The 11,903-nt window shown below is 49.7% G+C and overlaps 1 non-coding gene across 1 annotated transcript; it reads right to left on the minus strand.

Moving 5' to 3' along the window:
• Nucleotides 1-268: 268 nt before the first annotated feature.
• Nucleotides 269-340, minus strand: TRNAS-CGA (transfer RNA serine (anticodon CGA)). The gene has a single exon. It is a non-coding gene; the product is annotated as a tRNA-Ser (tRNA).
• Nucleotides 341-11,903: the final 11,563 nt, after the last annotated feature.

An 11,903-nucleotide genomic window follows, 5' to 3' on the forward strand; every position in this document is an offset into this window, starting at 1 on the left:
TACATCTATAATCGCTCGGTAAAAAGGAAGGGCTCGTCCGGGATTTGAACCCGGGACCTCTCGCACCCTAAGCGAGAATCATACCCCTAGACCAACGAGCCAACGTGGAAGCCATGCCACAGGCTTTTCTGATGGCTCGGCTGCTCAGGAAAGGCACATTGATTTCTGCCTGCCTTCTAAACGTACATGTCTTGTAAAAAAGGAAAAACCTCATAAAAGGCTTTGGTACCATAAGGAAAAGCAAAGTGGGAAGCGTTCACACTTGCCAGGGCTCGTCCGGGATTTGAACCCGGGACCTCTCGCACTCGAAGCGAGAATCATACCCCTAGACCAACGAGCCAGCACGCCTTTGGGGAGCAAAGTCTTTTCGCCAACATTCCATCTAGCGGAATCGGCACGCCTTGTGGTTGTTTTGCCGCATTCACGCCAGATGAGCAGCTATACATCTTGTTATCTATTGTGAGAAAGTGAGAGGTGTTGTGTGGGAAAACCGCTATCTGTCTTACAGGCAGATGAAATGCTGGTGGTAAAAGCCCTGGGTTTGTCTGCAGTAACCCAAGGGTTAATGCAGACATGATAAGCAGGAATAGTCTGTTTTGTCTGTGTTGGCCTAGCTAACACAGGCACATTTGTAATGTCCGTACTGGGCCTGCTTATTATGGAGTAGGGGTAGGCTGGTAGTGGGACTCCTACTCCACCCGGGCTTCGGTCCTGGGCTTTTGTATAGCCCACAGGTGCAGGTCACAGGCCTCGTTAGGGTCTGATTTAGTCTGCAGGCCAGAAGCAGTAGGAGAGGCCCTACCTGGAGAGCTGAAAGCGAGATTGCATTCTGACAGCAAGGGTAACTGAGGGCCTCCTGTCTTGCTGCTGGCCAAGAGCGTGTGCCAGGCAGCCTGGTACCTGGATAGCTAGGGTCCTCCAAATGTATTAGACAGCGCCTAGCCGGGCAGGAATTACTTTTATAATGTTTTTGCATGTGCCTAAGCCAAGGCTGAATTTGTGTTCTGTTTTGCAAGTGTGAATAAACACTTAAGTTGGACTTTTAAACCTGCGTGTGTCACTGCTTCCTGCACTGCTACCTGTCAACTACCAGAGCAATTCCCCACACTATACATCAGCTATATATCCACCTTAAACACCGAAGTGGGACAATTTATTAGGGGTTTGATTAGAATTAGGCAGAGTCTGCTGATTTATTTTTTTTTACCTTTATTTCTTTTTATAGCTCAAAGTCATATTGCAAAGCAGTGTGCTTTCACTGTAGGCTAGAAAATATCCATAGGAGAACCCCAACGGCTTACATAGGCCTACAATAGCGTTATATTTTCCTTTCTTTTGTTTGCTTGTGGCTGGGCTTGCTGTCATTAGTAGTGCAGCTAGTACCATATTGTGAGGAATTTGCAGGGAGACTTGCTACCGTTGTGTTTAGCTCTTAGTGACACGCATATCCACCTCAAACACCGAAGTGGGACAATTTATTAGGGGTTTGATTAGAATTAGGCAGAGTCTGCTGATTTATTTTTTTTTACCTTTATTTCTTTTTATAGCTCAAAGTCATCAGGCACAGCACAAAATCCACTTGTGTGCTGTCAGTGTAGGTTAGAAACTAGCCATAGCAATAGGATAGCATCGTTTTGTTTAAAAATGTTTAACCCGAGGGCTAGGGGTAGAGGACGAGGGCGTGGACGTGGGCGTCCAACTACTGCAGGGGTCAGAGGCCGTGGTCCTGGGCGGGGTGAGACACCACCTGCTGATGAGGCAGAGCTACACTCCCTAGGTTCATCATGTCTCAAGTTACTGGGACTCATGGTAGAGCACTGTTGAGGCCAGAACAGTGCGAAGAGGTGATGTCTTGGATTGCGGACAATGCTTCTAGCCATTTGTCCACCAGTCAGTCTTCCACGCAGTCCACCCATGTCACCGAAATCAGCACTCCTCCAGCTCCTCCACCTCAGCCTCCTTCCCCCCAGTCTGCCCCCTCCCAGCAAAATTTGGCATTTGAACCGGCATACTCTGAGGAACTGTTTTCTGGACCCTTCCCACAGTCACAAACCACTTGTCCGGTTGCTGCTGAGCAATTTTCCGATGCCCAGGTTTTCCACCGGTCGCAGTCTGTGAGTGATGATGACATTATTGACGTAGTGGAAGAAGTGTGTAAAGAGGTGTCGGACGATGAGGAGACACGGTTGTCAGACAGTGGTGAAGTTGTTGTCAGGGCAGGAAGTCCGAGGGGGGAGCAGACTGAGGGATCGGAGGATGATGAGGTGACAGACCCAAGCTGGGTTGATAGGCCGGGTGAACACAGTGCTTCTGAGACGGAGGCGAGTTCTATAGCAGAACAGGTTGGAAGAGGCAGTGGTGGGGCCAGATGGAGAGGCAGGGCAAGAGCTGGTGCATCAGCGTCAAATGTTGCCCGTAGTCAAGCTCCCGTGGCGAGGGCTAGATTTTCAGAAGTCTGGAGGTTCTTTAAAGAAACACCGGATGACCGACGGACTGTGGTGTGCAACCTTTGCCAAACCAGGATCAGCAGGGGTTCCACCACTACTAGCTTAACTACCACCAGTATGCGCAGGCATATGAATGCTAAACACCCCACTCAATGGCACCAAGCCCGTTCACCTCCGGTCAGGCACACCACTGCTCCTTCCCCTGTGTCATCTGCTAGTCAGCCCACTGCCCAGGACCACGGCCCAAACACCTCCCGTGCGAAAACCCCATCTTCGCCTCCACGATCCTCCACAGCATCCACCAGCAATCAGCTCTCCATACCCCAGACGCTGGAGCGCAAAAGGAAGTATAGCGCAACCCACCCACACACCCAAGCCCTCAACGTCCACATCTCCATGTTGCTTAGCCTGGAGATGCTGCCCTATAGGCTGGTAGAGACCGAGGCCTTTCGAAACCTCATGGCGGCGGCCGCCCCTCGGTATTCGGTCCCCAGCCGCCACTACTTTTCCCGATGTGCCGTCCCACCCCTGCACAAGCACGTGTCAGAGAACATCATCCGTGCCCTGACCAACGCCGTTTCTAACAAGGTCCACCTGACCACGGACACGTGGACGAGTGCTGCTGGGCAAGGCCACTATATATCGCTGATGGCACATTGGGTTAACTTGGTTAACTTGGGGACCGAGTCTGACCCTGGGGCTGCTCATATACTGCCGACGCCGAGGATTGCGGGGCCTACCTTGGTCCAGGTCTCAAAGGCCTACTATACCTCCTCCTCCTCCCACCCCTCCTCCACCTCCTCCTCCGAATTACCATCCGTGGGCATGGCGCCATCAGTCGGTAGCTCTAGGCACAGCAGCAGTGCCGTCGCTAAGCGACAGCAGGCGGTGCTCAAACTCAAACTCAAACTCAAAAGGCACACCGCCCAAGAGCTATTACAGGGCATCACGGCGCAGACTGATCTGTGGCTGGCACCGCTGAACCTGAAGCCAGGCATGGTTGTGTGTGACAACGGCCGTAACCTGGTGGCGGCTCTGCAACTCGGCAGACTGACACATGTGCCATGCCTGGCCCATGTGTTAAATCTCATAGTTCAGCGTTTCCTCAAGACATACCCCAATCTGTCTGATTTGCTCACGAAGGTGCGCCGCATCTGTGCGCATTTCAGGAAGTCCAGCACAGATGCTGCCACTCTCAGGGCAGCGCAGCGCCGCCTCCAACTGCCCGCTCACCGACTGTTGTGCGACGTGCCCACGAGGTGGAATTCAACATTAACCATGTTATCCAGAGTTTACCAGCAGCGCAGAGCGATTGTAGACTGCCAGATGTCAACTTCCACCAGAACTGGTAGTCAGGTCAGTCAGCTTCCTCAAGTCTACAATGAGGAGTGGACGTGGATGTCTGATATCTGTCAGGAGCTGAGTAACTTTGAGGAGTCAACACAGATGGTCAGTGGCGATGCCGCCATCATCAGCCTCACCATCCCGCTGCTTGGCTCTCCGGTCAGCATGAAATCGGAAGCTTTGCGTTCGTCACAAGAGACGGGGGAAGAAGATTCCCTTGTTGATAGCCAAAGCACCCTTAGGTCTGTTTCTCAGCGCATATCGGAGGAGGTGGAGGAGGATGAGGAGGAAGAGGAGAAGAATGTTGGCGAGACAGAAGAGGGGACCATTGTTCAGTCCTTCACTGTTCAGCGTTTATGGGCAGAATTAGAGGAGTTGGAGGAGTTGGAGGAGGAGGAAATGGGCAGTCAGGCCAGTGAGGGGAGTGAATTCTTGCGCGTTGGGACTCTGGCGCATATGGCAGATTTCATGCTAGGCTGCCTATCCCGTGACCCTCGCGTTCAAAGAATTTATTCCAGCACCGATTACTGGGTATTCACTCTCCTGGATCCATGGTACAAGCAAAATCTTTCCACTCTCATCCCTGGAGAGGAAAGGAGTGTGAGAATGCATGAATACCAGCAGGCCCTGGTGCAAAAGCTGAAACAGTATTTCCCTTCTGAGAGCGCTAGCGGCAGAGGGCGTACTTCTGCGGGACAAGTAGCGAGGGAGAGTAGGCGAGCAGGCAGCTTTTCCAGCACTGGCAGGGGTACGCTTTACAAGGCCTTTGCCAGTTTTATGTCACCCCAGCAAGACACTGTCACCTGTCCCCAGTCTCGGCAGAGTAGGGCTGATCTTTACAGAAAGATGGTGAGGGAGGACGTAGCTGACCATACCATCGTCCTAAATGATCACACAGCTCCCTACAACTACTGGGTTTCAAAGCTGGACATGTGGCACGAACTGGCGCTGTACGCCTTGGAGGTTCTTGCCTGCCCTGCCGCTAGCGTGTTGTCCGAGCGGGTTTTCAGTGCAGCTGGTGGCATCATCACCGATAAGCGTAAACGCCTGTCGACTGACAGCGCTGACAGGCTGTCGCTTAACAAGATGAATAAAGCCTGGATTTCTCCGGATTTTCATTCTCCACCAGGTGAAAAAAGCTCAACCTGAATAATGTATGCACTCCTCCTCCTCATTGTCCTCCTTCTCCTCCTCTTTGTACACTAAAGCATAGGAAACTGGCTATTTTTTGCCAGGGCCAACTGGCTCTAGCTATAGTACTCTATGTATTTAATTTTTCTGGAGGACCACCTACCTGCCCCTCTGGTTTGAAAACTTTTTTGGACTGCCACATACAGGCACTCAATTTATTTAATTTTTCTGGAGGACCACCTACCTGCTCCTCTGGTTTGAAAACTTTTTTGGACTACCACATACAGGCACTCAATTTATTTAATTTTTCTGGAGGACCACCTACCTGCTCCTCTGGTTTGAAAACTTTTTTGGACTGCCACATACAGGCACTATCCAAATTAAATTGTCTCCATAGCAGCCTCCACATGTCGTCTTTTTAGCTGGCTCTACACGTTGTCTCCATTGCTACCTCCACACGTCATCGCCATAGCTGCCTCCAAAAGTCGTCCATATAGCTGCCTCCATACATGGTCTCCTTATCAAACGAACTGTGTCAGGCAGAATTTTGGGTTGTTTTCATGGCTTCCACATCAAACTTGTTAACTTTGTCGCCACCCTGCTGTGTAATCCACAAAATATACTGGCAAACTTTTATCATTTACCGATATTATTTCAGCGCTTCTTGCGCATCTGTTTACATTCCCCTCACCCGCCATATTCCAAACTTATAAGAACGCTACTACACTTGATCTTATACAAAAGGTTCTTAGAAGTGCTGTTTGGGGAGTAGCCTAGAGACAGGGGCTTGGATTGGCGAAAGCTCGCCTGGCAGCGGAGCGCCAGCTCCATCTCAAGATCCAACTAACATAGTTTTAACTGCAGCACCTTTAATCTACTACTAGTTCACTGCCTCCATACATGGTCCCCTTATCAAACGAACTGTGTCAGGCAGAATTTTGGGTTGTTTTCATGGCTTCCACATCAAACTTGTTAACTTTGTCGCCACCCGGCTGTGTAATCCACAAAATATACTGGCAAACTTTTATCATTTACCGATATTATTTCAGCGCTTCTTGCGCATCTGTTTACATTCCCCTCACCCGCCATATCCCAAACTTATAAGAACGCTACTACACTTGATCTTATACAAAAGGTTCTTAGAAGTGCTGTTTGGGGAGTAGCCTAGAGACAGGGGCTTGGATTGGCGAAAGCTCGCCTGGCAGCGGAGCGCCAGCTCCATCTCAAGATCCAACTAACATAGTTTTAACTGCAGCACCTTTAATCTACTACTAGTTCACTGCCTCCATACATGGTCCCCTTATCAAACGAGCTGTGTCAGGCAGAATGTTGGGTTGTTTTCATGGCTTCCACATCAAACTTGTTAACTTTGTCGCCACCCTGCTGTGTAATCCACAAAATATACTGGCAAACTTTTATCATTTACCGATATTATTTCAGCGCTTCTTGCGCATCTGTTTACATTCCCCTCACCCGCCATATCCCAAACTTATAAGAACGCTACTACACTTGATCTTATACAAAAGGTTCTTAGAAGTGCTGTTTGGGGAGTAGCCTAGAGACAGGGGCTTGGATTGGCGAAAGCTCGTCTGGCAACGGAGCGCCAGCTCCATCTCAAGATCCAACTAACATAGTTTTAACTGCAGCACCTTTAATCTACTACTAGTTCACTGCCTCCATACATCGTCCCCTTATCAAACGAGCTGTGTCAGGCAGAATTTTCAGGTGTTTCACCAGATACATAGTGGAACTCGGCCCATCCGCCATGCTGGAGACCTGAAGTTGCAATCATAGCAGCGCAATATGGATGCCCCATACTGTCGCTCTTAATCATGGAACCATTTCCGTAAAAACAATTAAAAATAGAACCACTATACTATTCCATTATTCCTAGGTGAAATATTCAAACGACCCGGCCTGCTTTGAAAATTATAATTTTTTCAAAGTAAACGCTTCTGGCCCCCAGGCCCATTTTGGGTGGGGAGGAGCCGAGAGACAGGGGCTTGGACAGGTGAAATCTCGCCTGGCAGTGGACCGCCAGCTCCATCCCAAGATTAGGCAGCCTCAGAGGCATCCATGCATGCTGCCCCTGCTGTTTCCTGTCCATTTTGCCTCCACGATCCTCCACAGCGTCCACCAATGTCTCATTTCAACTCTCTATACCCCAGACGCTGGAGCACGAGAGGATATGCAGCACATCATCCCCTTATCAAACGAGCTGTGTCAGGCAGAATTTTCAGGTGTTTCACCAGATACATAGTGGAACTCGGCCCATCTGTCGCCGCCATGCTGGAGACCTGAAGTTGCAATCATAGCAGCGCAATATGAATGCCCCATACTGTCGCTCTTAATCATGGAAGTCGTCTCCATGGCTGCCTCCACATGTCGTCCCCTTATCAAAAGAGCTGTGTCAGGCTCATTTTTCGGGTGTTTCACCAGATACGTTATGGAACTTGGTCACTATGTCGCCACCATGCTGTGTTATCGACTAAATATACAGTCAACCTTTTGTTCACATAGGAAATCATTTCACCTCCTTTGGTGAAACCTGAGTCCGTTTAGGGTATGTCGCCATGACACTCTCTAGCCTGCCACTGCTGCCGCTGCCTCGGCATGCCGTCCCTTATAGTGTCAGGGTCAATTATTGGATGTTTTAGATGCTATCTAGCCTCATTCGGTCACTCTGCCATGGCCATGCTGTTGCCCATAATTTTGGCATAATGGTGCGATTAAGCAGCCTCAGAGGCATCCATGCATGCTGCCCCTGCTGTTTCCTGTCCATTTCCGTGGTGTTTCCATCCTTTTCTGAGGTTCCCAGGTGTTTGGCCAAGCTTCCCTGTGCAGACCCTTGGTCCCCTTGAAAAATGCTTGAGTCTCCCATTGACTTCAATGGGGCTCGTTATTCGAGACGAGCAATCGAACATCGGGAAAAGTTCGTCTCGAATAACGAGCATTTTAGTGCTCGCTCATCTCTACCCGGGACCTCTCACACCCGAAGCAAGAATCATACCCCTAGACCAACGAGCCGACGGTTTGAGCTCTGTGTGCCACAGGAAAGAAATTCTCGCACTAGAACTCTTGCCATAAGCAAAAGCAGAATGTCAGGTGTCCTCGTAGGAGAGAAAAAAAATGGGCTTATCTGGGATTTGATCCCGGGACCTCTCGCACCCAAAGCGAGAATCATACCCCTAGACCAACGAGCCAAAGACAGTGAGAGGAAACTCACTGTGATTGCCTTACTTCTGGTGCTTGGAAAGCTTCGCCAGGCAACACACAGATTGCCTCTTGGCCAGCTACAGCACAAAGGACAGAGGAGAGCCAATACAGACAGCTGAGGAAAAGGAAGGGCTCGTCCGGGATTTGAATCCGGGACCTCTCGCACACAAAGCGAGAATCATACCCCTACACCAACGAGCCGACGGTTTGAGCTTTGTGTGCCACAGGAAAGAGATTCTAGCACTAGAACTCCTGCCATAAGCAAAGGCAGAAAGTCGGGTGTCCTCATAGGAGAGGAAAAAATGGGCTTGTCCGGGATTTGAACCCGGGACCTCTCGCAGCCAAAGCGAGAATCATACCCCTAGACTAACGAGCAAAAGACGATGAGGGGAAACTCACTGCGATTGCCTTACTTCTGGTGCTTGGAAGGCTTCGCCAGGCAACACACAGATTGCCTCTTGGCCAGCTAAAGCGCAAAGGACAGAGGAGAGCCACTACAGACAGCTTAGGAAAAGGAAGGGCTCGTCTGGTATTTGAACCCGGTACCTCTCGCAGCCGAAGCAAGAATCATACCCCTAGACCAACGAGTCGACGGTTTGTGCTCTGTGTGCCACAGGAAAGAGATTCTAGCACTAGAACTCCCGCCATAAGCAAAAGCAGAAAGTCAGGTGTCAAAGGAGAGGGGGTTAAGTGGCAAAGCCAGATGGACAACACCATGCACAGCCCTGTGCAGGGGAGAGGGCGGTGGTTGCAAACAGATGTAAGAAAAGGCAGACATACATGATGAGCTGCAACAAGTGGCACTGGAGGAGGATGCAAGGCATACAAAGGGAGGGCTCGTCCGGGATTTGAACCCGGGACCTCTCGCACCCAAAGCGAGAACCATACCCCTAGACCAACAAGCCAACGTGGGCTACCTGCTCCTCTGGTTTGAAAACTTTTTTGGACTTCCACATACAGGCACTCAATTTATTTAATTTTTCTGGAAGACCACCTACCTGCTCCTATGGTTTGAATACTTTTTTGGACTGCCACATACAGGCACTCAATCTATTTAATTTTTCTGGAGTACCACCTACCTGCTCCTCTGGTTTGAAAACTTTTTTGGACTGCCACATACAGGCACTATCCAAATTAAATTGTCTCCATAGCAGCCTCCACACGTCGTCTTTTTAGCTGCCTTCACACGTTGTCTCCATTGCTACCTCCACACGTCATCGCCATAGCTGCCTCCAAAAGTCTTCCATATAGCTGCCTCCCTACATGGTCCCCTTATCAAACGAGCTGTGTCAGGCCGAATTTTGGGTTGTTTTCATGGCTTCCACATCAAACTTGTTAACTTGGTCGCCACCCTGCTGTGTAATCCACAAAATATACTGGCAAACTTTTATCATTTACCGATATTATTTCAGCGCTTCTTGCGCATCTGTTTACATTCCCCTCACCCGCCATATCCTAAACTTATAAGAACACTACTACACTTGATCTTATACAAAAGGTTCTTAGAAGTGCTGTTTGGGGAGTAGCCGAGAGACAGGGGCTTGGATTGGCGAAAGCTCGCCTGGCAGCGGAGCGCCAGCTCCATCCCAAGATCCAACTAACATAGTTTTAACCACAGCACCTTTAATCTACTACTACTTCACTGCCTCCATACATGGTCCCCTTATCAAACGAGCTGTGTCAGAATTTTCAGTTGTTTCACCAGATACATAGTGGAACTCGGCCCATCTGTCCCCGCCATGCTGGAGACCTGAAGTTGCAATAATAGCAGCGCAATATGGATGCCCCATACTGTCGCTCTTAATCATGGAACCATTTCCGAAAAAACAATTAAAAATAGAACTACTATGCTATTCCATTATTCCTAGGTGAAATATTCAAACGACCCGGCCTGCTTTGAAAATTATAATTTTTTCAAAGTAAACGCTTCTGGCCCCCAGGCCCATTTTGGGTGGGGAGGAGCCGAGAGACAGGGGCTTGGACAGGCGAAATCTCGCCTGGCAGCGGACCACCAGCTCCATCCCAAGATTAGGCAGCCTCAGAGGCATCCATGCATGCTGCCCCTGCTGTTTCCTGTCCATTTTGCCTCCACGATCCTCCACAGCGTCCACCAATGTCTCCATGCGCAACTTTCAACTCTCTATACCCCAGACGCTGGAGCACAACAGGATATGCAGCACATCATCCCCTTATCAAACGAGCTGTGTCAGGCAGAATTTTCAGATGTTTCACCATATACATAGTTGAACTCGGCCCATCTGTCGCCGCCATGCTGGAGACCTGAAGTTGCAATCATAGCAGCGCAATATGAATGCCCCATACTGTCGCTCTTAATTATGGAAGTCGTCTCCAGGGCTGCCTCCACACGTCCCCTTATCAAAAGAGCTGTGTCAGGCTCATTTTTCGGGTGTTTCACCAGATACGTTATGGAACTTGGTCACTATGTCGCCACCATGCTGTGTTATCGACTAAATATACCGTCAACCTTTTGTTCACATAGGAAATCATTTCACCTCCTTTGGTGAAACGATTGGTGAATCCTTTGGTGAGTCCATTTAGGGTATGTCGCCATGACACTCTCTAGCCTGCCACTGCTGCCGCTGCCTCGGCATGCCGTCCCCTATAGTGTCAGGGTCAATTATTGCATGTTTTAGATGCTATCTAGCCTCATTCGGTCACTCTGTCATGGCCATGCTGTTGCCCATAATTTTGGCATAATGGTGCGATTAAGCAGCCTCAGAGGCTGCTGCCCCTGCTGTTTGCTGTCCATTTCCGTGGTGTTTCCATCCTTTTCTGAGGTTCCCAGGTGTTTGGCCAAGCTTCCCTGTGCAGAGCCTTGGTCCCCTTGAAAAATGCTCGAGTCTCCCATTGACTTCAATGGGGCTCGTTATTCGAGACGAGCACTCGAACATCGGGAAAACTTTGTCTCGAATAATGAGTACCCTAGCATTTTAGTGCTCGCTCATCTCTAATCGTGTCCGATTGAGGAGTCCAGTTTGAATCAAAATTCTGGCGTTCTTTATGTCACCAACTGCAGGTCAACCTTGACTTTTCCTCTGCCTACCACCCGCAGTCTAATGGTCAAGTGGAGAGGGTGAACCAGACTTTGGGCTTCTACCTCCGTCACTTCGTCTCAGCTCGTCAGAACAACTGGGCTGACATGCTACCTTTGGCTGAGTTCTATTACAATTCTCTTTCTCTGATGTCCCTGCGGTAGAGGATTTGGTGCAGGACCTTCAGTCTATTTGGGATCAGACCCGCCAGTCTCTTCTACGTGCTACGGACCGTACCAATATCCAGGCTGATAAAAAAGGTCGAGCTCCTCCTGTTTTTTCTCCTGGCGACAGAGTATGGTTATCCTCCAAATATGTCTGGCTTAAGATAACCAGTTACAAACTTGGTCCCCGGTTCCTTGGTCCCTTTGAGGTAATCAAGCGCATCAATCAAGTTGCCTACAAGCTCCGCCTTCCTCCATCTATACACATCCCGGACTCCTTCCATGTCTCCCTTGAACCGCTTCTCCCAGAAATCCCCTCCTGCTGCTCCTGAAGCGGATTCCCCAGATGTCTATGAAGTTAAGGAGGTTCTGGACACGAAGATCATAAGGGGTAAGCAGTTCTTTCTTGTAGACTGGAAGGGGTTCAGGCCTGAGGAGAGATCTTGGGAGCCCGAAGAGAACATTTTGGATCGGACTCTCCTCCAGAGATTTATTGGGACCAAGAAGAAGAGGGGGAGGCTGAAGTGGGGGGAGTACTGTCACGGGTG

The sequence above is a fragment of the Engystomops pustulosus genome, chromosome 6 (assembly GCF_040894005.1).
Source record: "Engystomops pustulosus chromosome 6, aEngPut4.maternal, whole genome shotgun sequence".
NCBI classification, from domain to species: domain Eukaryota; kingdom Metazoa; phylum Chordata; class Amphibia; order Anura; family Leptodactylidae; genus Engystomops; species Engystomops pustulosus.